Raw genomic sequence first — 25899 nt, 5'->3', positions numbered from 1 at the left:
AGATGAGTGGACTCAGCTGCAAAACCTTGAGGCTACCTACCAATGACCCACTTCCTCCAGTGAGTCTCCACCTTCTAAAGATTCAAAACTAGCACTGCCAGTTTGGAAATCACATGAGCCTGGGCAGGGCACTGCAATTCCCATTCAAGCTGCAGCAGTCTGCCTCTATCCCTCATAGGCTGATGACCATCTTACAATAAAAATGCATTCACTCTAACTTCAGCAGTCCCCATAACCTTCCAAAGCCACATTATTCAAAAAGCCAAAGTCTCTTCTGAGATGCAAGATAATTTCTTAACTGTGAACATCTGAGATATAGATAGATAGATAGATAGATAGATAGATAGATAGATAGATAGATAGATAGATGGAGGAAAGGGAGTACAGAAAGGGAACCGTTGACCAGAACAAGACTGCACTCCATGTCTGGCATACAGGACTCATGATGAAACAATGTAGGCTCCAACAGGCTTGGTCAGCTCCACCCTTCCAGCGTTGTCTCCTACAGAGCATAGAACCTCTGTCTTCAGTGGATTCTACTCTATGCATGGCACCTTCCTTGAGGGGTTGTCTCTTGATTTGGGCCTCTCTAATATCCTGAGATTTCTATTGCAATTTAGACTTTACTTTTACATCTTCACACGACAGCCTCTTGGAGCCTCTGGAGGGAATCCAACCCTGATACACAGATGCTGATTTCAGAGGCCAGGTTTCGTTCTGATTCCTCCTTTCCCACACCCCTAGCTTATGGAGCAGGAAAGAAAGCTGTCCAACAATCACATAGCATCTGCAAAAACTGACCCAGTGAGTCTATGACTCTGTACACAGTTTCTAAAGCCATAATGCTACTAGACTCCCAACAAATCATAAGGGTTTGCATCTCGGTAGTACCCTATGATCTCCAGGACAAATTCCTTGATCACTCTCCCTTTGACCACGCTGGGCCAGTCTGGGCTGTGCTGGCGCTTAAAGTAGAGAAAAAAGAAAGAGAATAAATAGTAGAAACATCCTGTGCAAGGGGAAAGAGGAAGAGTGTTTCAAAGGCTTTTCTAAATTTAATTATATGTCATTTGTAATTGTATTTCATAATTGTGTAATTATCCCTGACTATTTTTCTTTAAGTAATAGAACTAGTAATTACATACTAATTGAAATGTGTAATCTCGTCATTATGATATGTAAATATATAATAGTGTGAAGAAAAGGTAATTACAATTCTAAGGATGAATCGGCTAGCAAAACCTGTGACACATTTCTGCTTCTGTTCTGCTTCAGTGGGTTTAGCAATCTCACCTGGACAGGGAAGACAAGTTCCAATGTCTAGGAAGCATGTGACAAGCACCTTTCCCAGCAAACCTGGGCAGCTGACATCAAGTTCACCTACCTTCTTGTCCACTGTCCTATCCACGATGCCTCTTAGGATCTCTCACCACCCACTCTCCATACAGAAGGAGCCCTATATCTACAAAGGGGCAGATAGGGACTTTCTGAAAGCTCTCTATACCCTATCTGAATTAAAGGGCCAGATTGGCCATGACTCTTGTCCTACAATGCACAAAGAGAAAAAACAATATGACCTTTGTCTTAGTTAGGGTTCCCATTGCTGTATGAAACAGGAACACTATGACCAAAGAGCAAGTTGGGGAGGAAAGGGTTTGTTTTGCTTACACTTCCAGATCATAGTCCATCACTGGAGGATGTCAGAACAAGAACCCAAATAAGTCAGCAACCTAGAGGCAGGAGCTGATGCAAGGCTGTGGAAGGGTGCTGCTTACTGGCTTGCTCCTTGTGACTTTCTCATCCTCCTTTCTTATAGAACCCAGGACCACCAGCCCAGGCATCACCCACAATAGACTGGGCCCTCCCCAATTGATCACTAATTGAGAAAATGCCTTACAGCTCCATCTTATGGAGGTATTTCCACAACTGGGGCTTCTTCCTCTGATGACTCTAGCTTGTGTCAAGTTGATGCACAAAACCAGCCAGTACAACATCTATCCCTGGAGTAGCTACCATACCCTTGATCAATCACAGATCCATATATATGATTGTCTAGGTAAGTATTCCTTATTGCCCATGCTTCCTTAGCATGTTGAGTTTACTACATAAAAACACTTGTCTCCTTAGAGATGAGACCAAATCTGCTCATGGTTGTGCTTTGAATGTTTTTTGCCTCCAAACTTTCATGTTGAAATCCATTTATCATCATAACAATATCAACAAATATGATCTTGACAGACCTGCTAGTTTCAATAGTATGTTTTAAATATCAATTTGCCACACCCAGAACTACCTAGGAAGCGAGTTTCAACACTGTCTTAAAGCAATAAGGTAAAGAGTGATACAGCAGGACACCTGATGTCCTCTTCTGGCCTCCATGGCACACATACATAGGAGCTGATAGCATACACATATACACAACACATGGATATACACAGACAGACAGACAGAGACAGAGAGCTCAGACTCTCCTGAGAATGATGTGTTTCACTTTCACTAATACATCATTGAAAAAGTTTAAGTCCAAATGGATAGAAATATAGACAGACTGATAGTACTTGGGAAGATTTTAGATATTATAGCCAGAAGTGAGCCAAAACTGTAACTTGGGGGTTGTACTGCCTGGTTTTGTGTGTCAACTTGACATAAGCTAGAGTAATTAGAGAGGAAGGAGCCTCAGTTGAGGAAATGCCTCCATGAGATCTAGCTGTAAGGCATTTTCTCAATTAGTGATCAGTTGGGGAGGGCCCAGACTGTTGTGGGTGGTGCCATTCCTGGGCTGGTGGTCCTGGGTTCTGTAAGAAAGCAGACTGAGAAAGCGACAAGGAGCAAACTAGTAAACAGCACCCCTCTATGGCTTCTGTATCAGCTCCTGCCTCCAGGATCCTGCCCTGATTGAGTTCCTGTCCTGCCTTCCTTCGATGATGAACAGCAATGTGGAAGTGGAAGTGAAATAAACCCATTCCTCCCAACATGCTCTTTAGTCATGGTGTTTCATCTAAGCAATAGGAATCCTAACTAAGACAGGAGTCCAGCAAGTCTCGGTTATGCCTTAAACTTCTAATTCTTTCATCCAAGAATGTCAAAGTGAGCAACTCAGTGCATATTCATCCTGGTTTCCTTCATCCATCCAACTTCTTTGTTTGTTCTAGTTTCCTCCCATAGGTATATGTTCCCAGTGGCTCACACCACACAGCAGCACGAAAGGCCTTGACTCCCACATCCTAGAGAAAAACCATCTCAAAGATAGATTCAAAAAGGGAACCTCTTGCCGGGTGGTGGTGGCGCACACCTTAAATCCCAGCACTCGGGAGGCAAAGGCAGGCGGATCTCTGTGAGTTCGAGGCCAGCCTGGTCTCCAAAGCGAGTTCTAGGAAAGGCGCAAAGCTGCACAGAGAAGCCCTGTCTCGAAAAAAAAAAAAAAAAAAATGGGGGGGGACCTCTGAACATTAGAGATACTGTCAAACATTAGGTCACACACACATAGCACCCACACAGGCGCACACACACACACACACACACACACACACACACACACACACACACAATTGTATTTAAAGAGGAAGTTGTCAAGTGAGCTGCTGGGATTCTGCTTGTGGTCCCCTGAAGTCTCAGAGGTGCCTGCAGCTACTGCCCAGATGTGACAGCAGAGCTGAGCCAGGTACTTGTCTCCGGAACAAGAATGTTGAAGTGTGGCTTGAGTGACAGAGAGGAGGAGGGAGGGTGGCTTCCCTGAAGCCGGTGGAACCCCTCAGTGACAGCTTCAGTGTAGGAGGGAAGAGGAGGGGAGATTAATGTCAGAAAGTGGGAGGGGGTAGGTGAAGCCCCGACCTGTGTGTATTATAAGTACCCTCTGTGAGCTCCATTGAGATGAGGCTTAAGTTGTGACATGACCCCAGTGCCATCAATCAGTTATGAGACCAGCTCTAATCCTCAATGCTAAAGAATACTTATTACAAATCTTTTTCCTTTCCTTTCTTTTCTTTCTAAGTAATTGTGGCCTTTTTAAAAAGAAAAACCATTAATATTTAAAAATGCAGCCCACACTCATAGAGATTCCTATGCAGATATTTGTGACTTTGTTCCATGTTAACAGGCTGGTAGCAGGTGCAGGGAAACAGAAGTGTCCTCAGCACAAAAGGTCTTGCTTGGCACTCCCAAAAGTCAACAGATGTTTTTCTTGGAAGCCTGAAGTCGCAGCTGTAGTCATGGAGACCACAAATGCCAGTCCCACAGCCAGATGGTTTAAACCTGATGGAATTTATTCAGAAAAGTAACTGTCACCTTGGTTCAGACACTCCTTTTTTAGAGTTTCTGTTCTCAACTGTAGGTAGAGGTTTTTTTTTTTTTTTTTTCAGGACCACTGTCCCCCCCAAATAACCACACAGAGACTTATTACTAATTATAAATGCTCAGCCAATAGCTTAGGCTTGTTACTGGCTAGCTCTTACAACTTAAATTAACCCATATTTCTTGTCTACACTCTACCATGTAGCAGTATCTTTTTTCAGCATGGCATCTTTATCTCTTGCCTCCTCTGCTTCTGGTTGGTGACTCTGCCCTTCTTCATCCCTACACTCTCTTTTTGTCCACAAGTCACACCTAACCTCTACCTGCCTAGCTATTGGACATTTAGCCCTTTATTAAACCAGGTGAATAACAAATATTCACAGTGTAAAAAAAGATTGTTTCACAGCATTCAACTACCTAAGGACACACACAATATGGCCTACATTAGTGACAATGCAACAGTGCATTAATTCACATGAGGTTCTGAAAGCCATTATCCAACCTCAGAAGTCTCTCTCACTATGTCTGGAAGGTAGCACTGAGAAGCTCCTAGCTGCCACTTTGGAGCTGGGTATTTACAACATGGAGCCCAGGACACACACAAGATGTGATCTGAGGCCTACTATCCTGCTTCAGGCCTTCTGCCTGGGACTTTTCCATCTTATCATTCCATGGCCAAAGCACCAGAAGAGGTGTGGGGGCCCACAGAGACTCCATAGTGAGGGTTTATTCTATCTTGACTCAGGGTCAGTGTCCAAGTTTGCTTTACCCCTTTATCCTGCAAAGCTGTATAATAGGATATTTTGGCCAAAGGTGTAGTTACCAGATGTCTTATACTTCAAGGCCTAATTACAAGATGCTTTGCTGTAAGGCATGATTACCAGGTGTTTTGAAAATTAAGGAAGGGTCTACACTTGTTTGTACTTTGTACCTCGACCTTGAAAGGGGGAGGTCTCTTGACTCTCCCCTTGCTGGGTGTATAAAATGACCATTAGAAATGAGGCAATTGTGGTATTGACCTGGAGCCCTCCCGAAACTATCCTGTGTCTCTGTTTTTTTCTTCTTCTGCATCTATGTTTTTCATATCTATTATTTCTCAATCCTCACTCCTCCCTTCAAGGACTGTTCGATGGTCAGGCTGGTCCCCAACATAGAGGGAGAGCAGATACTAATTCAAATCCTGTATAAAATCATGAGTTCAAGGACCAGAGAGATTTCCTTCATTTCTTTGAACTTTATAATGTCTTTCTTCCAACCTCTTTGTTTCAAACCTTTGTTTGAGTGAGTGTGTGTGTGTGTGTGTGTGTGTGTGTGTGTGTGTGTGCCACTGTGCACTTGAAAAGGTCAAAAGACAATCTCAGGTGTCAATCCCTCCTTTCACCTTGTTTGAGACAGGGTCTTTTACTGTCGCTTCTGTATGCACCAGGCTGGCTGGCCTTTGAGCTTCCAGGGTTCTCCTGTCTCTGTCTCTCCACCTCACCATAGGAGTGTTGGGTTACAGACATGTACCAGCTACCACACCCAGTTTTACATGGGTTCTGGGGATTCAAATTCAAGCTCTTGTGCTTGTGAAGCAAGCACTTTACCACTGAGCCATTTTCCTGGCCCTGAACTTTATAATGTCTTTCGGTAATAAAGATAAAAATGTAGATCCATAGTGTTGCAGATTCAATTAGAGAGCATCATTAAGTGCCTGGCCCATAATGAATATGAAGCAATGGTCTTGCCTGGCTTCCTTTTGACAGAGAAGATAATAAACCTTTGCCTGTAGGAGTCTTTCCTCCTTTCTAGGAATTGTCTCTAGCTGCTTGGCTGACCCACCACCCTCCTCCATGGCTCTGTGCTTATCTACATCTGAGAAGAGGAATGATGAGGTCACTGGGCTGCAGTACAAGCTGGAAGAAAGGAATGAGTCCAAGAAACCTTAGCAGATGCTGATGAGAGAAAAATGTAGGCAGTTCATGATGGCTGACAGTTGTCCCAACTAACTTCCTACTGGGGACAGAATGCAGGGAAAACATGGATGTGGTGACAGGCTGGGACTAGAGAAACAGGAGGATGGAGGACGGGAAAGAAAAAGGGAACTGAAAATAGTGAACGATGACCTGGGGGAATAGGATGAAGAACCCGTGGTTCATATCCTAGAACATCACAGCAGAACTACCCCAGATGATAGTAAGGTGCACAGTTTGACTGAGCACATGACTAAGATCATTAAGTCAGGATGTCAAAGATTTCAGAAACCATACACCACGTGCGGTCCACACCACCTTTTCAAAAATGTTCGGAAACATTAAAAGGAGAATGCATGAATACTCGAAGCAGACAGAGCCTGACGTTATGATTATCTGGGGAACCATGGAAGGGCAAAGGCTAATTAAAATATGGGCAATATTTGGCAACGCAAAGATTAGAAGAAGCAAACTCAAGAAATAGCACAATGACTCAACCATTATGAAGATACTCTAATTAGTGTCCCTGACACCTGGTTCCCCAACAATGACATGAAATCAGAAATATGGTTTTTAAAAAAAAACCTTAGCTGTTCTGCTTCAAAATTAGAGGTATGGGTCACATCACAAACCCTTTGAGCTTTGGTTTTCTTCAGCTGAAAAACATGGGTAAGAATATTGTTCTCAACTACGGGACTGAATGAGAAGGTGATTTGTAAATAGTGTATATCAATGATTCCCAGACATAGATGAACATTAGAATTTCCTGGAATAAATGCTAAAAGTATAGAATGAAAGGATGTAGTCAAAAACAGAAGGCAGAAGTAGTGAAGATGACTCCTGGTCTCTCTCTTCTTCTCAGGTTCCCACTGACAAACCTACAGGAGCTAACCAGCAAGTGAACCAGGTGAGGAGTTTGTGGTTGTTCCACAGGCCCTTACAAGGACAGAGTAACCAGCACTCCCCTCCTCCAGGGCCCCTCCACTGCCTTCATGCCCATCTCCTCAGGAAAGTGGTGAAATCCTCCCTTAATCTAACCACCTTCCCCAGCTCTTCCCCTACTCACTGTCCACAGCCCTAAGACTGACATGGGGTCACTCAGAACCACGTGGTTTCTAGAACCCTGACTGCTTCTTGGACCATTCCAGCTATTGGACTATGTGTATCTGTACAGGTCTGTTTCTCCTGAGAGAGCCTGTTCAGCCTTTTTCCAGGGTCTGTCCTAAGTTCTGCCACCTCTGTGAATGCATCACTGATAACTTCCTCCTGGGAAGTGACTTCCTCACTCTCCGCTGCACTCTGCAGATTGCGTCTATCACATATGGATTCTTTCCCTCAGTACACCTCCCATCAGCCATCACCACCACTTTCCCTGTGATGGAATCCTGGGTGGCCAGCTATCACATCACACCTATTAGATTGGAAGCTCTTTAACATATCCTGAACGTCTTAAATTCCCCAATTCCCAGTGGTACACCAGCTTAAGACACATCCTGTCTCTTTCTCTAATTCACCAGCTCCTGTGCCTTCTTTGAGAACTGGTTCAAATGACAACTCCTCCATCTCCCCATGCAGAACAAATTCATCTTCCCCTTCTCCTGCTATCATTCTGTGCACTGTGTATATATCCCTGCAGAGAGGCAATGTTCTGGGCGTGAATAGATACTCTCCAATCTCTCTGCCTGTGTTCAAACCCTGAGACTATCATTAAAGTCTATGTGACATTGGAAATTTTCTATGCCAATTTCTTCATGCTACTTACAACAGGAAATGAGAGTCTCAGTAAAGCACTTACCCTGGAGCTGGGCACATATATTAAATGCATAATCTGTGTTGGGTTCTAAAATTTTTATTTGCCTCTAAGTTTCTTGGCAGCAGGTCTTGAGTCTTGAATTTTTTGTTTCCCAAACATCTACACAATGCCTGTACAGCATCTTCCTATCCGTGATTTGATTTCATGAATGAATATGTGTTTAGTATTCAGTATATATTTGTGTGGGTGGGTTGATAGACAGATAGGCACTCCATAAAATGCTGAATAGCTGTGTGAGTAAGTGAATCAGTAGTCCACCCATATATATTGTCTGGTAAGTTCATCGCTAAAGCAAATGAATGAACAAGGAAATGAATGACTAATAGATATTTAATAAGAAGGCTGAAGGGTTGCATGGTTGAATTAACAAACAGATTTTCCACAAATAGCAGATGTTCCATAAATGTTGGCTGGTTGCATGAATGAGCAAATACCCCCAAGATATAACCATAGCCTGAATTTGATGCTAAATGTAGCTTGAGCATGGGACAGAGGGAAAGATTGATAACATCTGCCCCACCCCACCCCCATAATTGCCTCTAAAATTCTTCCCTTCACCCTGCCATTTCTGAAGCCCATCCCTAACACATGCACTAGACACTTGAGTCTGTGTACTGTCTGGGACTTCATAGTGAGATAGGAACATGGGAATGGGGAGAAGATCTGGACAAGGGCTAGCCTCACCCTCTTCTCCCCACTCAACAGAGGACCAACCTTCTAGGACCCTGTGTTCCCAAGACTGACATCTATGCTCTTTCTTTAGTGGGAAGGAGGTTTTCCCCTTAAAGCACATTGATATCAAATCCTGCATTGTTGCAGTCTGCAGGGCAGAAGTGCCCACTAATGCATTCACACATCCTTGTCCCCATTCCTTGGCCCTGTCTTCCCATTGACACAGTCCCAGCAGCTTACTTCTCTAGTTAATGAATTATTTTGTAACATGTCTGGAAATGCATGAACTAGAAATCTCACACATGTTGGAGGATTTGCCATTTCCATTAAACATGCCACTCATTTGGTGGGTAATTAAATGTGCAATAATGGGCTCTAATTTCCATCTTAAATGACTTCCCAGGAGCAGCAGAAAGGGAGATGCAGAGTGTAATTTTCTGGAAGAGCATTTTTCTCCCCCCAAAAGCCTTTTAGCATATAGAAAAAGAGTGATTGAATAAAATGAGTTGGTTTTGTTCCTGTGCCACATGTGGGTTTTCTACAATTGTCCCTCTATGAAGAAAGACTCAACAGCCTCACACCCTCGCCTGAAGTTAGAAAAGAAAGGAGGAACATGGGCAGGAACAGGAAATGGTCACATTGTGGAGAGGGGGTCTCTGCAGACCCTGCTACAGACTTGAGGGTCATAAGCCTTCCACCTCCAGCCCATACTCCTCATGATGTTAATGTATGCTGTGTATGAAAGCATATGCATGCATGTGCATACATGCATGTGGGCATACACACACACACACACACACACACACACACACACACACATAAAACAAAGTAGGGGCTTTGCCTTCCAATTCTAGAAGTACACATTGGAGTCAGTTTCAGAAAATGGCAGGAAGCGGGGGGGGGGGGGGGGGGTCCACATCACACTGAAATGAGAAGAGCCAGGTATGAAATATCCACTCCTGTGAAAATAGCACAGCTTCCAGATTGAGCTTCATCGGTAGCTGTGAGAGTACGTTTAAGTTACTCTCAGCACGACTTTCCTCATCAGTAAGACGGGAATCATCAGACCCAACTCAGAAGATAGTTGTCACAATGGAAGACCAAACCCTATGTAATGGCCATTCACAGGCCAGCCCTGTCTTACAAAAGAAGGCTCTCAATAAATCTGCCCCCTCCTCTTCTCTCTCTCAGCAGGTATGAAGGGTCAGTTTGGTTAGGTCAGCATGCTGTGTTATGGCCTCACATTTCTACCATAGTTGGGTCTTTCTTGGCACAGGGCTGAGAACTGCAGGGAGACTGAAGAGGTCCTGAGGTGAGCTGAGCTCCTGGTGTGAGCACAAAGCTCGCACCACGGGAGGGAGGGTGGTAAAGAAAAGCTGTTGCTGCCTGGCCTGAGGCAGCTCACAGCCTCCCTGGTCCACACTCAGAGGCATTCCTCAGTTCAGTGGCATCTTTGGGGAAATGACACCAAGGGGCATCAAACAGGGCTCCTCCCGTGGTCACTCATTTGGAGGACTCAGTAGAAGCATATCACTACTGGGGCCTCCCAGGCCTGGGTCTCTTCTGAGGGTTTCTTTCTCTGGGTCGCCTCAACTTGGCACTCCTCGGCAGATAGATGAGCATGCCAAGAGCAGGCTGACCAGCAATAAATAAATTGAACTCCCTCCCTGCTCTTCTGGCTGGTCCCCATCCTGGGCCATCTGGAAGGGAGATAAGCAAGTAATCCTGAGCATGCATCTCAGGGTATCTCAGGCCAGGAAATGGACTGTGTAGGAGCTAAGCTTGAAGCAGACCTGGGGTGGAGTGAGGTGTAAAGATAAAAGGAAATGAAATTACCTGGTTGACTCAAAGCTGAAGTTCCACCCAGACAGAAGAGTAGACAAAGGTATACTACAAGTGATGGTATGGGCTGTCCTTGGTGAATCCAAATAAGACCAGAACTGAAAAGACACAGCTCTGGGTTCTATGCAATGGGTGAAAGAGAATAGTCTACAATCCCTAGGACTCATTAGCAGCTCCTCCAAAGTGCTTTCATTTGCTTATTCCTTTTCTAAGATTTATTTTTGTTGGTTTTTTAAATTCTGGGTATGAGGGTGGGTGTATGTGTCCATGAGTGCACATACCTGTGGAGGCCAGAGGTATCAGACCTTCCAGGAGACAGAGTTACAGGTGGCTGTGAGTCATCTGATGTGGATGCTGGGAACTGAACTCAGGTCTTAAGCAAGAGCCAAATAAGCATTTCTAACCACTGATCCACCTCTCCAGCTGCCATGTGTTTACTCTTCCAAGCATGCTTCCTTCACAGACTGAATTGCTCAAGCATATTTCTGAGTTATTGACTTGACATGAAGCAGACAATTTGTACCATGGATCTGGGAGGCAAGAAGACTTGGCTTGTGTCTCTCTTGAGTCATTACTGGTCACTTCCCCTTGTCGTGTTCTTGAGGTTTCTGAGCCTCAGTTTCTTTATCTCTAAAATGAAATTGTCATGGAGAGTGAAGAGAAAGCATTGAGAAAGTGCTGAGAAGAATGGCTAGCACTTAGTTTTATGTTTAAAAAAATTCATCCTCACTCTTCTCATGATGGAAGTATGTTTAAGACCCCTGGGCAAAAAAAAATACACAAACTCACTTTATACAAAATTATACCTCCTGGGGAGGGCTCACAAGGTCCTGTCTCTCTGAAGAGCTATTGTCTGTTAATGGCTGTTGGGGAAGACAGAGTCATTTTCTTTGGTAGTATAGCCACTGGTAAGTCTCACATGCTCCATTAAATAACTCTACACCCATGTTCATGTAGGCAAACCTTATCACACTCAGTAGGTCACACACAGTAGACCTATGTAGAAGGGGTCTGGGAAGAAGAAGGAGTTCAGCAGGAGTGGAAGGGGATGAAAGAGAGGGATGGAGGATAAAAATGACCAAAATTTATTATATACATGGATGAAATTATCCAAGAATAATAAATGATTTAAAAAGGTATACAGGTGTCCAATAAATACATGAAAAAAAGTTGTACCCTTTAGGGTGAGAGTGTTTTGTTCTTTTCATCAACTAAAGTGTCTGCCATTGGTTTTGCACACAGTAGGAGCTATAGCTGTTCGATAAATCAGATTAAAATCCTCACTGAACCATATCAGCAAAGACTAATACTACTGGGAATGATTGCTTTGTACACTGGGCTGAAGAGCCAGTTAAAAATCCACGTTTCGATGGGCCCTGGAGGTTACCTTTTGGGTGCTTCATTTGTTTACAAAAGCTTTAGAAAATGAAGAATTGCATATAGGCTGCTAAGTGTTTCTATTTCAGTGTTGGTCTGTTTTCTTTTGTGCAATCAATAGTGAATCCCATCTGTCTGGAAGAATGTTGGTATACAAAGAAACCTCCAGCTTGTGGTGAGGAAAGGGAGAGATACCGAAGAGTAGCTGGGTGGAATCTGATCCCAGGTAGGGAAGGAGTTAGACAGGAGGGAACCCACAAAGCCATGGGGCACAGAACAAATGTGGAGGCCCCTTGTATAGCCCCACACCATAAAGGTGGGAGACACCTTAGGGATCATTTGTGCCTTCTGTCTGACAGCTGAAGACACAACATCCAAATGGTTCTGTGGCTCGATCAAGGCTGTCAGCCTCGTTAGTGAAGCGCTGGGACAAAGGATGCTCTCCGGATTCCACTTCACTCATATTCCCACCACACCAGCTGTCTCCTTCTCTGAACGTGAATCCATCTGAGGCAGGCAGATGACTGTCTTTGTCCTCACGCAGACTAGAGAGACTCCAGCATCACTTAGCAAATGAAGAGCAGATACAAACCCTTGCTAAAAGGCAGTCACGGGGATAGCTGTGCTCAAGCAGATCCTGCCAAGAAGCCCCATCCACCCCTCTCTGCCCAAGGTCTGCTGGCTCTAACAACTTGAGGTGGTTCAGCATGTTAACATATCCAACCAAGCATTGGTACAGGGGAATTACCCCTGGATTTAGTAAGAGCTGATACCTACTCTTTTTTTTTTTTTTTTTTTTTTTTTTTTGGTTTTCCGAGACAGGGTTTCTCTGTGTAGCTTTGCGCCTTTTCCTGGAACTCACTTGGTAGCCCAGGCTGGCCTTGAAATCACAGAGATCCACCTGACTCTGCCTCCCAAGTGCTGAGATTAAAGGCGTGCGCCGCCGCCGCCGCCGCCGCCGCCGCCGCCACCGCCACCACCACCCGGCGATACCTACCTACTTTTGATGATGAAAATAATCTAAGAAAAAAATAGAGGAGAGTAAGGAAGGAAAGGGCTTAGAGGAAGTTGCTAGGATAAGGCTTTTCAATTTCAAAGGACTCTACCTAGACCCTGTCTCTCCCCTCTTCCTGCTTCGGCCCTTTTTCTGGGACTACCCACACCAGCAAGGTGAATCTGGTCCTTGGGAGAGTGAAGAAATAAAGCGGAAGGGCTTAGGATCCTACCCATTCATGGGCACCTTTTTGATCTAGCCCCGCCCTCCACCCCCTCCCTGCTTCCACATATCATCGCCTCCCACTTCTTTAAGGTCAGTCTGTCTAGGTCCCCATGCTTTTTCTGATAACCCTTTCTAAGCTGCAAATTGTAGTTAGTGGACCACTTTCAGCCTTTTCTATCCAAGGGGCTGCTTCTGATCCTAACAGGTAATTGCTTGCTCTTCTGCATTATTATTGTTTCCAGGATCATGTTATAGTACAACTTTATCATACCCTTTCATATTCATTTGTTGGATGAGGGTTTGTTTTTAGGCAGAATCCCACTGTTAGCCAAGCTGGCCTTGACCTCCTGATGATCCTCCTGCTCAGCCCTCCCAAGTGGGAGGTGTGAGCCACCACACTCAGCTCCATTCTTGGCATAAAAGATATGACCCTTCCATTGTGGGTAGCAATGTGCACCATTTTACAAATCAGAAAACTGGAGTCTGAGTCAGCGAAAAAGCATTGTGCAACTGGTTACCTAGAAAAACAAAACAAAACAAAACAAAATCACAGGTCGTGTGCCCTAAAATTTCACTGTGGTGATATATTGTGCACCCCAATAAAAACTTATCTGGGGATTAGAGGACAGAGCCAGCCACTAGATTAGACATAGAGGCCAGACAGTGATGGCACATACCCTTAATCCTATCACTCAGGAGACAGGGATCTCTGTGAGTTCAAGACCACACTGGAACAGAATCAGGCGTGGAAGCACACACTTTTAATCCTACCACTTGAGATCCCACACCTTTGCTTGGGAAGCATACACGCCTTTAATCCCAGGAAGTAGGATGTCAGGAAAGAAAAAGATATATAAGATGTAAGGAAACAGAAACTCACATTTTTAGACTGAGGATTTCAAAGAGGTAAGAACTAGTGGCTGGCTTGCTCTGCTTCTCTGATCTTCCAGCTTTCACCCCAGTATCTGGCTTTGGGTATTTTATTGTAAGACCTTTTAGGATTAGTGTTACATTTCACTGTCTTTTGGCTCATGGAGTGCAGACCCTGAGCTGCATTTTACAGAGTTCAGAACGCAGACCAGTACTCTGTCCTATGAGTTCAGAGTATACTTTGGAGCCATATACAACTGTCCTAAGCTAAAACAAACCAATGTGAAGGTATTTGATACTGGAGGTTGTTTTCTCCCAGAGACAGGATGGTGATTTAAATATGTAGGTAGGGACAGATTTGCAACAGTGATGATAAAATGGGAAAAGACAAGAAAACATCATCAGAGATCACCCCAGTTAACAGGGCAGTTTCACATTGTGATGAAAGCTACAAATATCATCCCAATTGGAGAACTGGGAAGAAAAATAGAAGGTAAAAATGCATCAGTGTCCAGAGAATTAGGAAAGGGAGACATCAAGGCAGATGAAGGATCTGAGATGCCTCTGGGCACTGGAGCCCTGAGTCAGGCCTTGTAGAAATGTTCCAATTTGTTTAAGTGAAGGGGCTAGTCTTCTAATTTTGAAACACAGTTAAAGGCAAAGAGAAGTGAAGAATTACTGTCTGAGCAAGTGTCCTGTGTCAGGACCACCTTAGACATTGTCACATCCATTAGCAGCTCACTCTGCAGCAGGAGTAAGCACATTGGGAGCTAACAGGAACCAGAAAGAGACAAGGTGATAGTCGAGTGCCTGAGTGAGAGAGGAGCGAAAAAGAGAGAGTCAGAAGAGCTTGCCAGGGAAATCTTCATTACCTTCTCCCCTCATGCTGCTACAGTGCAGTTCCATGGTGCTCGGTCATTTAGGACAGGCCACAAGCCATCTGAAGGTGGGGACTGCATCACTACACTGAGTCTCAAACCCAGCATCCAAGGAAATCACCCAGAGAGCTTATGCTGCCACCAGTTGTAAAGTGTCCCCCTCAGGGTGTCTTCTGATTCTGTAGACCTTGGGTTAGGCCTGAGAAATTGTATGTGAAACACATTTCCAGACTTACTGTGGGGTCTGGTAATTCTTTTTCTTACTTCCTGGGATTCATAGCCTTGTAGGATATTCATAGCCTTTCCTCCATGCTGAGTAGGGCTGACTGGTGTAGCCGCACTTTGTGTGGAAGTGATGATTGTCTAAGATTGGGTTATAAAAGAAACTGAAGTTTATCCTCTGAGATCATTCTTTTTTCAGGAGAAGAGACAGCTACCATGTAGTGAGAACACTGAAAAAGCTTTATGGGGAGACCCCAGAGAGGAAACTGAATCCTCCTACCAGCAATCAGCACCAACTAGCCACCCAAGAGATGGGGAGCTACAACAGCAACAGAGACAAAGGCCGGGCCAACCATTTGGATGACTGCCAATATTACCACTGTAACTCCATGACAGAACCAAAGCCCCAACCTGCTGGAGCCTTGAAAGGTAATAGCAGGCATGGTATGTGGAGATGATTTTCAGCAGAGCTACAGATAACCTGTAATTAGAAGGTTTTTCCTCCCCTTACCAATAACCAGCACACCAAATGATGCAGCTGTAACTGGTCCAAGGACCATACTTCAGCGGTGAACATGTCTTTGCTATGTGATCATGCTAGCAAAGTTGCCAGCTCAAGGCACAATCTCTACTGTAATTACCAATGTGCCCATTCAAGAGCTTGGCAGGTAGAGGAGCCTAGACCTGCTGAACCGCCCTCTGATTTCCCTTTATGGCCTGCAGAATGCCTGTCAGGACAGCTGTCTGATCCCTGTGGGGACCATCCACCCACCTCTAGGCTATTCTTTGACATCCCCCGTCCTCCCCTTCCATTCAGGATCCCTCCTCTCTCCCCCTTTCCTTTTTCTAAAGTCCTCCTGGAGACTTCCACACCTCTGCAGGAGCCGGCTCCCTACTTCCTCCTAGCTGGGGAGTTTTATCCTCTCTACATTTTCCCCACAAATCAGTTCAAAGTAAAGTGCCACAAATATTTACCAATTGCTAGCTGCCTAAACCAGCTGCCTAAACACTAGGCAGAGTCTATAGCTATAAACAAGATCCATTCACATGCAAACAGTCTTCCATTAAAAACTCCACAGGACCAACATCCATGGTCCTTCCATGCCATACTGTGACCTCCCCACTACGTCACCACAGTTTTCTTTCAGACTAATGTGGGTGCAATGTGACCACACAAAGCTGTATACCACCTCACCTGTTGGATGTGATATGCAGAAAAAGGTTAAACAAGAATTCTTCTATTGAAGGTGATCTTTCATCATAGCTCTAGCCCAGGACAAATCCTCTTCTCCAGATATTTGGTTACAGAGCTGATATAGATATGATAGGATGAAAGGGTAGATTATTGAATCTTCTTTTAAAGAGCAACTTGTTTAAAAATATTTTACATTGCTATGGATTTTAGTTCATTGATAAAGTTTAAACTTAATTTTGTTATACTGTATGTATATTTCTATTCTCGTTTGAGGTATTATGTTTATGTAACTCATTTAGATTGTAATGGATAATTAAGAAATACAGATTAACAATTACTCTTCTATGATAGTCAAACTTATAGTCATGTTGTTTTCTAGCTATACATAGATATAATTCAATTAGGTAGGTAATCTTCTAACACTTCAAAGACCTATAGAATATGGCATTTAAAATTTTTTTAATTTTAGACTTTCATGAGACATGTCTGCTTCTGGCAGCACCGATTTACTTCAGAGAGGAGGATGGGCATCAAAGACAATCTTCATATGGAGTTTATCTTCTTCTTGGCAAAAATAGCCATTTGGGCAAGAAACTGTTCTTACCTGGACTGCTTGATCGACTGAACATGCAGAACCCATAGAAAGGTGCCCACTGAACTTTGCTTGGTAAAATGATCCTTCAGGTTCCTGCTTTGCAGAGGAAACTGCCAGATATTCTACAGGACACAGAGAGAAGTGACTGAGAGACTCTAGGCCTGTGGGCTGAAGACAGAAGCCCCAACTTTATAAAAGAACTTTGGATGACTGTCCAGGCTGCCAGCTGTCTCTGTCTGCTCTTGCCAGACTCCCAAAAGTTACTTGCATCCTTCTCCCATTTCTCAGGTAATATTATATCCTTCTGAAGTCTTTGAAGTAGTTGAAGACTAGATAGTTATAATCTTCCTTAGTTATGATAAAAGATAAGTTAGATATGAAACAGACTCACAAATATAGGATAGATAAAATATCTTCTTTAATTTTGCCAAATACTAATAGACTAGATATTGTAACTGTAATTCTTGCTAGATAACTGTTTTGTTATATGTAATTTTACTATGTGGAAAGTTAAAACCTTCCTTTTTGGAAAAAAAAGAAAAGGGGGGGCGGTGCTGTGGATATCGCTCTGTATAAATAAAATGCTGATTGGCCAGTAGCCAGACAGGAAGTAAAGGCGGGACAAGCAGAGAAGAGAAGTCTGGGAACAGGAAGGCTGAGTTAGAGAGACACTGCCAGCCACCATGAGAAGATGTTAAGATACTGGTAAGCCACAAGCCACATGGCAATTTATAGATTAATAGAAATGGGTTAATTTGAGTTCAATTCCCAGCAACCACACGGTGGCTCACTACCATCTATAATAAGATCTGGTGCCCTCTTCTGGCCTGCAGGGATGTGTGCAGGCAGAACACTGTATACATAATAAATAAATAAATCTTAAAAAAAAAAAAAAAAGAAATGGGTTGATTTAAGGTATAAGAACAGTTAGCAAGAAGCCTGCCATGACCATACAGTTTATAAGAAATATAAGTCTCCATGTGTTTACTTGGTTGGGTCTGAGCAGCTGTGGGACTGGAAGGTGAGAGAGATTTGTCTTGACCATGGGCCAGGCAGGACCAGGAAAACTCTAGCTACACAGAGCAGTTCAAGGCCTCTTTACTTTGATATCTCACTTTCGATCTCGCTCTCTCAAACTCTCCCTCTGTTGGTCTCAGCTTCAGATTTCTTTGTCTTCCCTTACATCTGTGCTTAGGATGTTTATGAATCATTTCCAGGATTCATCTGGGATTTCTGAAAAGAAGGGTGTCTTGTATGTTACAGGGGGTTTGGGGTGGCAGCAAAGCTTCTCTGCAGCCCAGAATGCTGAGCTCACCATAGTCGAATGATTTTAACATGCTACATTGCAATTAAATATTGAAACCAGGATCCCTTCTCCCTTCTTAGTCTTAGATAACATCTCCAAGACAGACAAAGTCTCCAAGAAAAGGGTGACGAGCCTCAAGGAAGACATTGAGACCAGCCTCAAGCACCAACTTCTCCCAAACCTTCCCGGTCCAGACTTGTTAGACAATACAAGTAAATATCTAGACAACATGGGCCATGGGGAGAAATAGACCGGACAGTTCCACAAAGAGTAGAGGCCACAAGTATGTGCCCAAGCACAGTTTAGCCTCACTACTTCAGCAACTAGAGTCTGAGAACTCTTCGGCAAGGGTGCCTTCCATCACAAAAGCGCCTCACACCTACCAGGTTGAAAGTAGAATGCTTGATCTCGTCCTTGGATCTGCTCTTCCCCAAACTTTCCCCTACAAGAATGGTGCTCCAGTCCCTCCATTGCTCAGGCTAGTAGTGAACCTGGCAGCTTCCTCTTCCTTATCTACAGACCACTTGGTCCCTTCACATCAGGAGCCACTTGGATGCCCAGGGATTGGTTCTGGGCCACCACATGGGGCTATGTTGGTGTCCAAAGGCCATGCCACCACCCACCAGTGATATGCTGAGCTGAGTGATCTATGCTGCCACCCAGGCCCATGGTGATGCCTGGGCCTGAGCTGCTGCCAAGGGCCCTGTCTAGATCCATGGCTTTATAGCAGCTAGGGTCTGTGTTGATGTCCATGGCCTCAGTTACAACTAAAGACCAAGCAGATGTCCGGGGACTGGATAGCCACCTGCGTCCATGTTGATGTCCTCAAGCCCTGTCAATCTGAGTGGCCTGAGCTGCCACCTGGTGCCATGGTGGCATCCAGGCCCAAGCTGCTGCCAAGGGCCACATCTGGGTCCACAACCTTGTGGCAGCCAGGTTCTGATTTGATGTCCACGGTTCTGGTTACCACCAAGGCTGTACAGATACTTGGGGTCTGGTCAGCCACCTGAGACCATGTTGGTGTCCTAGGGCCATGGTGCTGCCAGGGCCATATTGATCTAGGTAGCCTTTGCTGCCACCCAGGCCATGGTGAAGTCTGGGCCTGAGCTGCTGCCAAGGGCCATGTCTGGGTCTGTGGTCCTGCTGCAGCTGGATTCTGTGCTGATCTCTGTGGCCCAAGATACCACAGGGAACCCTAGGAACCGTAAGTGTTAAAATGTAAGAGCCGTTGACCAGTGCTAGCTGGAGCTCACTAACTCTGGACTGACAGCTCGGGAACCTGCATGGGACTGAGCTAGGCCTGCTGAATGTGGGTGACAGTTGTGTGGCTTGATCTGTTTGTGGGGTCCCTGGCAGCAGGACCAGGACTTATCCCAGGTGCATGACCTGACTTTTTGGAGCCCATTCCCTGTCGTGGGATACCTTGCTCAGCCTTGATACAATGGGGAGGGGCTAGGCTCTCCTTCAACTTGGTATGCCAGACTTCGTTGACTACCATGGGAGGCCTTACCCACTCTGAGGAGTGGATGGTGGTAGAGTGGGAGGGAGGTGAGGAGGTGGGAGAAGGGGAAGGAGGGGGAACTGGGGTTGATAGATGAATAGATAGATAGATAGATAGATAGATAGATAGATAGATAGATGGATGGATAATTTTTTTTAAAAAAGCAAAAAAAAAATGTAAGAGCTGTACTGAGCCAGCACCACCCTATGTGGCCCTAGAAGATCTGGCCCTGCCCCTCACTAGCCACTGCAGCAGAAGAGCTGGTCCCACCCCTTTCATAGAAAAGCAGACCCCACACTCTGGAGAACTGGTCCCATCCCTCACCACGGGCGTGGGAGAGTCAGCCCCTATGGCATGGGCATAGAAGAGCTGGCTCCACCCCTTGCCTGAGTGGGCGACAGGCCCAGAGGCCTGGACTGACCAGCTCAGCTATCACTCAGGCCCATATCCAGGGCTTTGAGTTGGTCCACCCCAGCATCTATGCCATCCATGATCCACCAGAGTGTGTGAAGGGACTGGGTCCTAGGGAACCATGGCTGCTGGATCTCCATGACTCAGGGCAGCAGCCAGGAAATCTAGGAAAAGTTTCAGTAGAGGTCCAGCATTGATGGTATACCAGAAGCCAGAGGCCTTGAGCCAGACCAGCAACTCATTAGGTGAACACTTGTAAGTAAAGCTAAAAATCAAAACTGTGTATCCTCCAGAAGTCACTCCCATGTCCTTTCCTTCAGTCACTAACAAACACTGACCTACTGTCTCCTTCTATGATTCACCTGTTTTGGGCATTTCTTACAAAGGGAAATACAAAATAAATACCCTTTTTTCTAGCTGCTTTCACTTGTTTGTCAAGGTCTGTCCATCCGATACCCTATGGAAGGACTTGCTGTTTCTGCCAGATCACGTTCCATTGTGTAGCTGCCTGTCGTGGTTTATTCACCTGCTCATTGGCTACTGAACATGTGGATTGCTCCTACTTTGGGCATGGCAATGAGCGCTGCTGCTGTGATAATCATGGCTTCTGCGCACATCTAGTTTTCACTCTCCAGAGCACATCCGTACCTGCAAGTAGCACATCTAGGTCACTAGTTAGCTCCCTTTACCTTTTTGAGGAGATTCAAACTATTTTCCAAAATGGCTGCAAAATTTTACATTCCTATAAACAGTGTATGAAAATTCCAATTTCCCCGTATTCTTACCAAAACTTGTTATCGTCTGGTTTTTTGGTTTTTTGTTTTGTTTTGTTTTGTTTTTTAAATAAAACTTGTCTCATGGCTGTGATCTACCCTGGAAAATGTTCCACATGTTCTTAAAGTATATCTGGGGTCTAGTGAGATAGCTCAGAAGGTAAAAGGTGCCTGCTGCCAAGTCTGATGTCCTGAGTTCCATCTCTGAGCCTCCACATGGTAAAATGAGAAGTTCTTCTCTGACCCCACACATGTACACACACACACACACACTCTCAAATAAAATCATCAAGCAGAGTTTTATAATTATTGGTTTGTGCTATTTCCTTTAAATTACATGGTGAGAAAAAGAGGAACATGATACATATTCCACTCTCTTTTTACATATTAATGTAGGTACTTCACCAGTGCCATTTAGCTGTTTTGTGGGTTAGTGTATATTGTTCTTCGTGCCTGAAAGACCCACCACCAGCACCTTGACTATTTGGTGCAGGATTTCTCTGCTTGCAACATCCTGTCCCATTGCAGTGCTCTTGAGCTTTCTTAACTTTCCTTTCCTTTCTAAAGGATAGTTTTTCTGGGTATAGAATTCTTGGTTGACTGTCTCTTGCTTTCAGGACTTGGATGTGTCATCCCTCTGCCTTCTGGCCTGTGAGAGTTTTGACAAGATGCTGGCTGATAATCTCCTGTGGGAGCTTTTGAGGGTGAATTACCTCTCTTGCTCTTTTCAAGACTTTCTCATTCTCTTTGCCTTTTGTCAGTTTTCCCATATTTTACCCATGATAAATTCATTTCAGTATATCCTGCTTGAAATTTTCTGAGCTTCTTGTATGTATAAGTTCATTTTTTTAACCTCAAAATTAGGGGAGTTGTAGTTATTATTCCTTCAAATATTGTTTCTACCACTTTTTCCTACTCCTCTTCTTCTGAGACTGGCATTTCACATAGGCTAGTAATGCGATAATACTCAAAGGTGTGAGCCCTGAGTGGATGAAATAATGATAAGTGTTGAAAATGCATCTTCCCGAGAAAGTATCAGTTAGGTCAAACAGTGGCGCCACTCTGGGGAAACAGCTTTCTGAAGAGTTCTAAACTCAGCCTGCTCTCTTCCATGAGCTCTGTAGCATAGTTATGAGGCTGCTGTTTTCCAAACTTACCACCTAATTAGTAGGAAAGACCAAGTTAAAATGCAAGAAAAATACGCCGTTTTCATTGACCTTTAACCATTTCTTGAATCAATGACTCCCAAATTGTTGTGAGCCCGGGGTTAATTCTCATAATTTTGGAAAAGTTGGTTTTGATGGTTTTCCTACTATTCTTGGGGATGTATTTATGAAAAATTTTTCCAAGATCCATGGGCTGTGATTCCAGAAGTTCTTTGAACTGTCTGTACAAACAGGGGACCCTGAATTCTTCAGTGGCAGTTCTGTCTCAAAGAATGCCGATGATATATTATAGACACCTCGCCATGGCAAGGCAAGGTTGTAAGAAAAGAGGCCCGTCAGTCAGATGAGCAAAAGCAATCAGAAGCCACCAAGTGAACAACACATAGAGAGTTGCTGGGCTGAGCTGGGCTGGATGAGGTAGGGCGGGGCGGGGCGGGGCGGGGCTCGTTGAGGATGGGTGGGGCGGGGTGGGGCGGGGCGGGGCGGGGCTCGTTGAGGATGGGTGGGGCGGGGCGGGGCGGGGCTCGTTGAGGATGGGTGGGGCGGGGCGGGGCGGGGCGGGGCTGAGCCGGCTGGCTGCGGGAAGCTGGGCTTTGGGGGAGGCTGGGCTGGGGGGGGGGGCCTGGCCTGGCTGGGGTAAGCTGCAGCTTCCCAGCAGGTGGAAAGTGGGATGGAACACAGAGTGGATCCAGAGTTGATGAATATCGCAGTGACCATAAAAATTCCAGCTCTTGGTATCCATCCATCTTGCCACCTTGAAATCAGAGCCGAGTGCTTTTCCTGATTGTTATTGTGATCTCCTGGGTTTCTTTGGGGAACTTTAAAAAGGAAATTAAGTTAAGCGAATGTCTGCTCCTTCCGACTGAGAGAGGCAAATAAAAAAAAAAAAGCCAGACAGAAAAACAGGAAGGACATTCCAGGCCCAGAATTCACATTGTCATATCCAAGTAATAAAATAGTCTAGGAAGCTTGAAATTACTAACAAAAGGCAGACAGAGGAGGACTTGAGAAATGGGAGAAGAGCAAGAGTCCACAGAACAAGCATTTTTAAATCGTCTTATTTATTCTTTGAGAATTTCATACAAGTATACAATGTATTTGGAGCATACACACCCCTTCACTGTCCCCCTCTGACTTCCCCTGAGTCCCTCCCTCAACATCTCCTCTTTCAAACTTTTTTTTTTTTTTTTTAGCTGAGGATCGAACCCAGGGCCTTGAGCTTGCTAGGCAAGCGCTCTATCACTGAACTAAATTCCCAATCCAACTTCATCTCCTCGCCCCCGCCCCACCACCACCCTGCACCTCCCTCCTCCTTCTAATAACCCAGTGAGACCATGAGCACTGCCAGTACATACATTAGGACCTGGGGCCTTGGTAAGGTCTGTGAGACCCAGTTTTCCCCAGGCTATCCCAAGGTTAAAAACATCCGCTAGCCTGTTTCTCGTTACTATAATAAAATATTAGAGATGGGCTACTCGATAAGGAAAAGAGGATTATTTCGTATGACAGTTCTGGAATACAAGGATGAGAGACCACATTTACTGCCATAGACTAAGTTGGTACAGGGCATCAAACTGGCAAGAGATCAGGACAAGGAGTGAGGGACAATGGAGAGAGAGGGGTGGAGTCTTCTTTAAAAGCCACCAGGTTTCAAACATGAGGCTCCACCTTCATGACCTTACCTGAGCCTAATCATCACCTCCCCAAACTCTCCCCCTAAACACCACAGTCAGAGTACAATGACTCACTGCTGGGATCAAACTTCAATGGATGGAGCTGTGGGAGGCACTCAGTCCATACCCAACCCATAGTAGAGTCGAATTTAACAATACTTTTTTTTCAAGCCAATCATTCAGTAAATATTTATATCATGGTTTGGGGGCTCTAGGAATTGAATAGACCTACTGGGAACAGTGTCTTCAGAATCAGCGAGGCCTTGAATGTGAAAACAACAAAAAATACAATTGTCTCTCAGTCTCCGTGGGGAATGGAGTTGCAGTACCTGAATGGAGATCTAAATCCACAGACGTTCAGTTCGCTTACATACAATATCATTGTATTACCATAGAAACCGGGAACATTTTTATGGTATTTTGTATCATTTACACATTAATTGGAATGTCCAATGCAATGCAAATGTTAATGCTATGAAAATATTGGCTGTAGAATATCATTTAGAGGGTAATAACAAAAAAGAAAGATAGCCTATAAAGTTCAATACAGATAGAATTTTTTTCTCCCAATATGTCCAACCTCTCTTTGGTTTACTCCATCGATGTGCTCATGGGTATGAGTGGTGAGGGTCAAGTATGCAGCAAACAAAAGGCATGAGTTAATTTAAGTACCAGTTCATTTGTTTCTCCTCTCCTGCATTCAGAGCACACCCAGGATAGAGCAGATGTCCAATGACTGTATACAGAAAAAAATCAAGAGGGGTCATGAGAGAGTTCAGAGGGTCAAGGTGCTCCTGCCAAGCCTGATGACCTTTGCCTTCTGGCCCGTGAGAGTTAACCCCTAGTCCCATATGGTGAAAGGCCGGAACTGATCCCCACAAGTTGTCCTCTGAACTCCACATGTATGCCATGGCGTGTGCACACACTCACATTAATTAAATGTAATTAAAATTTTTCCATGCATGGCTCACACACATAGACATACACAAGCACACATGTGAGCAAATACATGATAAATAAAAATAATTTTAAACACTTTAAGAGGAAAAAAGACCATGAGGAACAACAGAGAAAAAAAGCAGTTTTGTCTCCAGAGGGACCCAAAGGTGGGAGTGGGAGAAGTTAGTCAGTTTTCTCCATTCCTAAAGTCAGTAGACAATGGGCCGAGGGCCAGTCAGAAGGAAAGCGGTGTTCTGATGACAGGTCACAGCTCTTCAGAGTGAGGGGTGCTTCAAGAGCAGAAATTGCAGTAGGACCCCAGCACAAGGAGAGAGATGATGTAATTGGGGAATGGGTGGGCTCAAGAGGCATGTGGCCTTGCTGTGCCCATGTTGAGAGACTCCCGAGCAAGATCAACCACCACAGAGTACATAGGGGTTTATTAGTAACAAGCAAGCCCGGGCTTGGTCCGCGTCCAACATGCTGGCTAGCCAGGTGAAGGAGGACAGCCCTGAACTCTCAGAGTGAAGGGTTTTTAAAGGGAAAAAATGCCTTTGCATTCCAGGATCATACTTCAGTTAACAAGAACAGTTAGCCAGGAGCAGAACTACAGAAGACAATACATTTGGAGACTCTCCCAGAACTAAGCCTTTGTTTTAGTTTTGAAGCTATTTCTTGGCCTGTAGCCTACCTGTCCTGGGGGGAGCAGGGGGGTGGTCGACCTGACCAGAGTCTTAGCTGGGTGTCTGTGTCTCTGGAACTTGGTTCAGCTTTTATCTGAGTATTGCTAGAAATGAAGTTTTCTTTAAAATGTAGTTTATCTTGCTCTCTCAGCCTTTTTTTGTGGGGCTGAGCTGAGGTCACAGGTCTTCCATAAAATCTCATCATCATCCGCACTTCCTGTCTCAGACACCTTAAAATGCCTGGAATTCTGGCTGCCAGACTCACCCCAAGTGAGTGACTCATCCCCTCCATCCCCAGCAGTTTCCATTATTCCTGAAACTTGGCTGGAAGCCTGGGCTTTGAGTCTAAAAAACAACTTCCTTTCTTGAGCTGGCACCAAGGAATTCTCTCTAGATTTTTCTCCATGCTTCCCTACAATGACCAGACTCAAAAGAATTACCAAAGACTTACTCTTAGCTATGTAGTAAAATCTTCATCAGTTCAAGTCTAGTATGGTTGGGACCAGCGCTCTCCCAGGGAGC

The sequence above is a fragment of the Onychomys torridus genome, chromosome 7 (genome assembly GCF_903995425.1).
Source record: "Onychomys torridus chromosome 7, mOncTor1.1, whole genome shotgun sequence".
Classification (NCBI taxonomy): domain Eukaryota; kingdom Metazoa; phylum Chordata; class Mammalia; order Rodentia; family Cricetidae; genus Onychomys; species Onychomys torridus.
Note: the sequence above shows the minus strand (reverse complement) of the source record.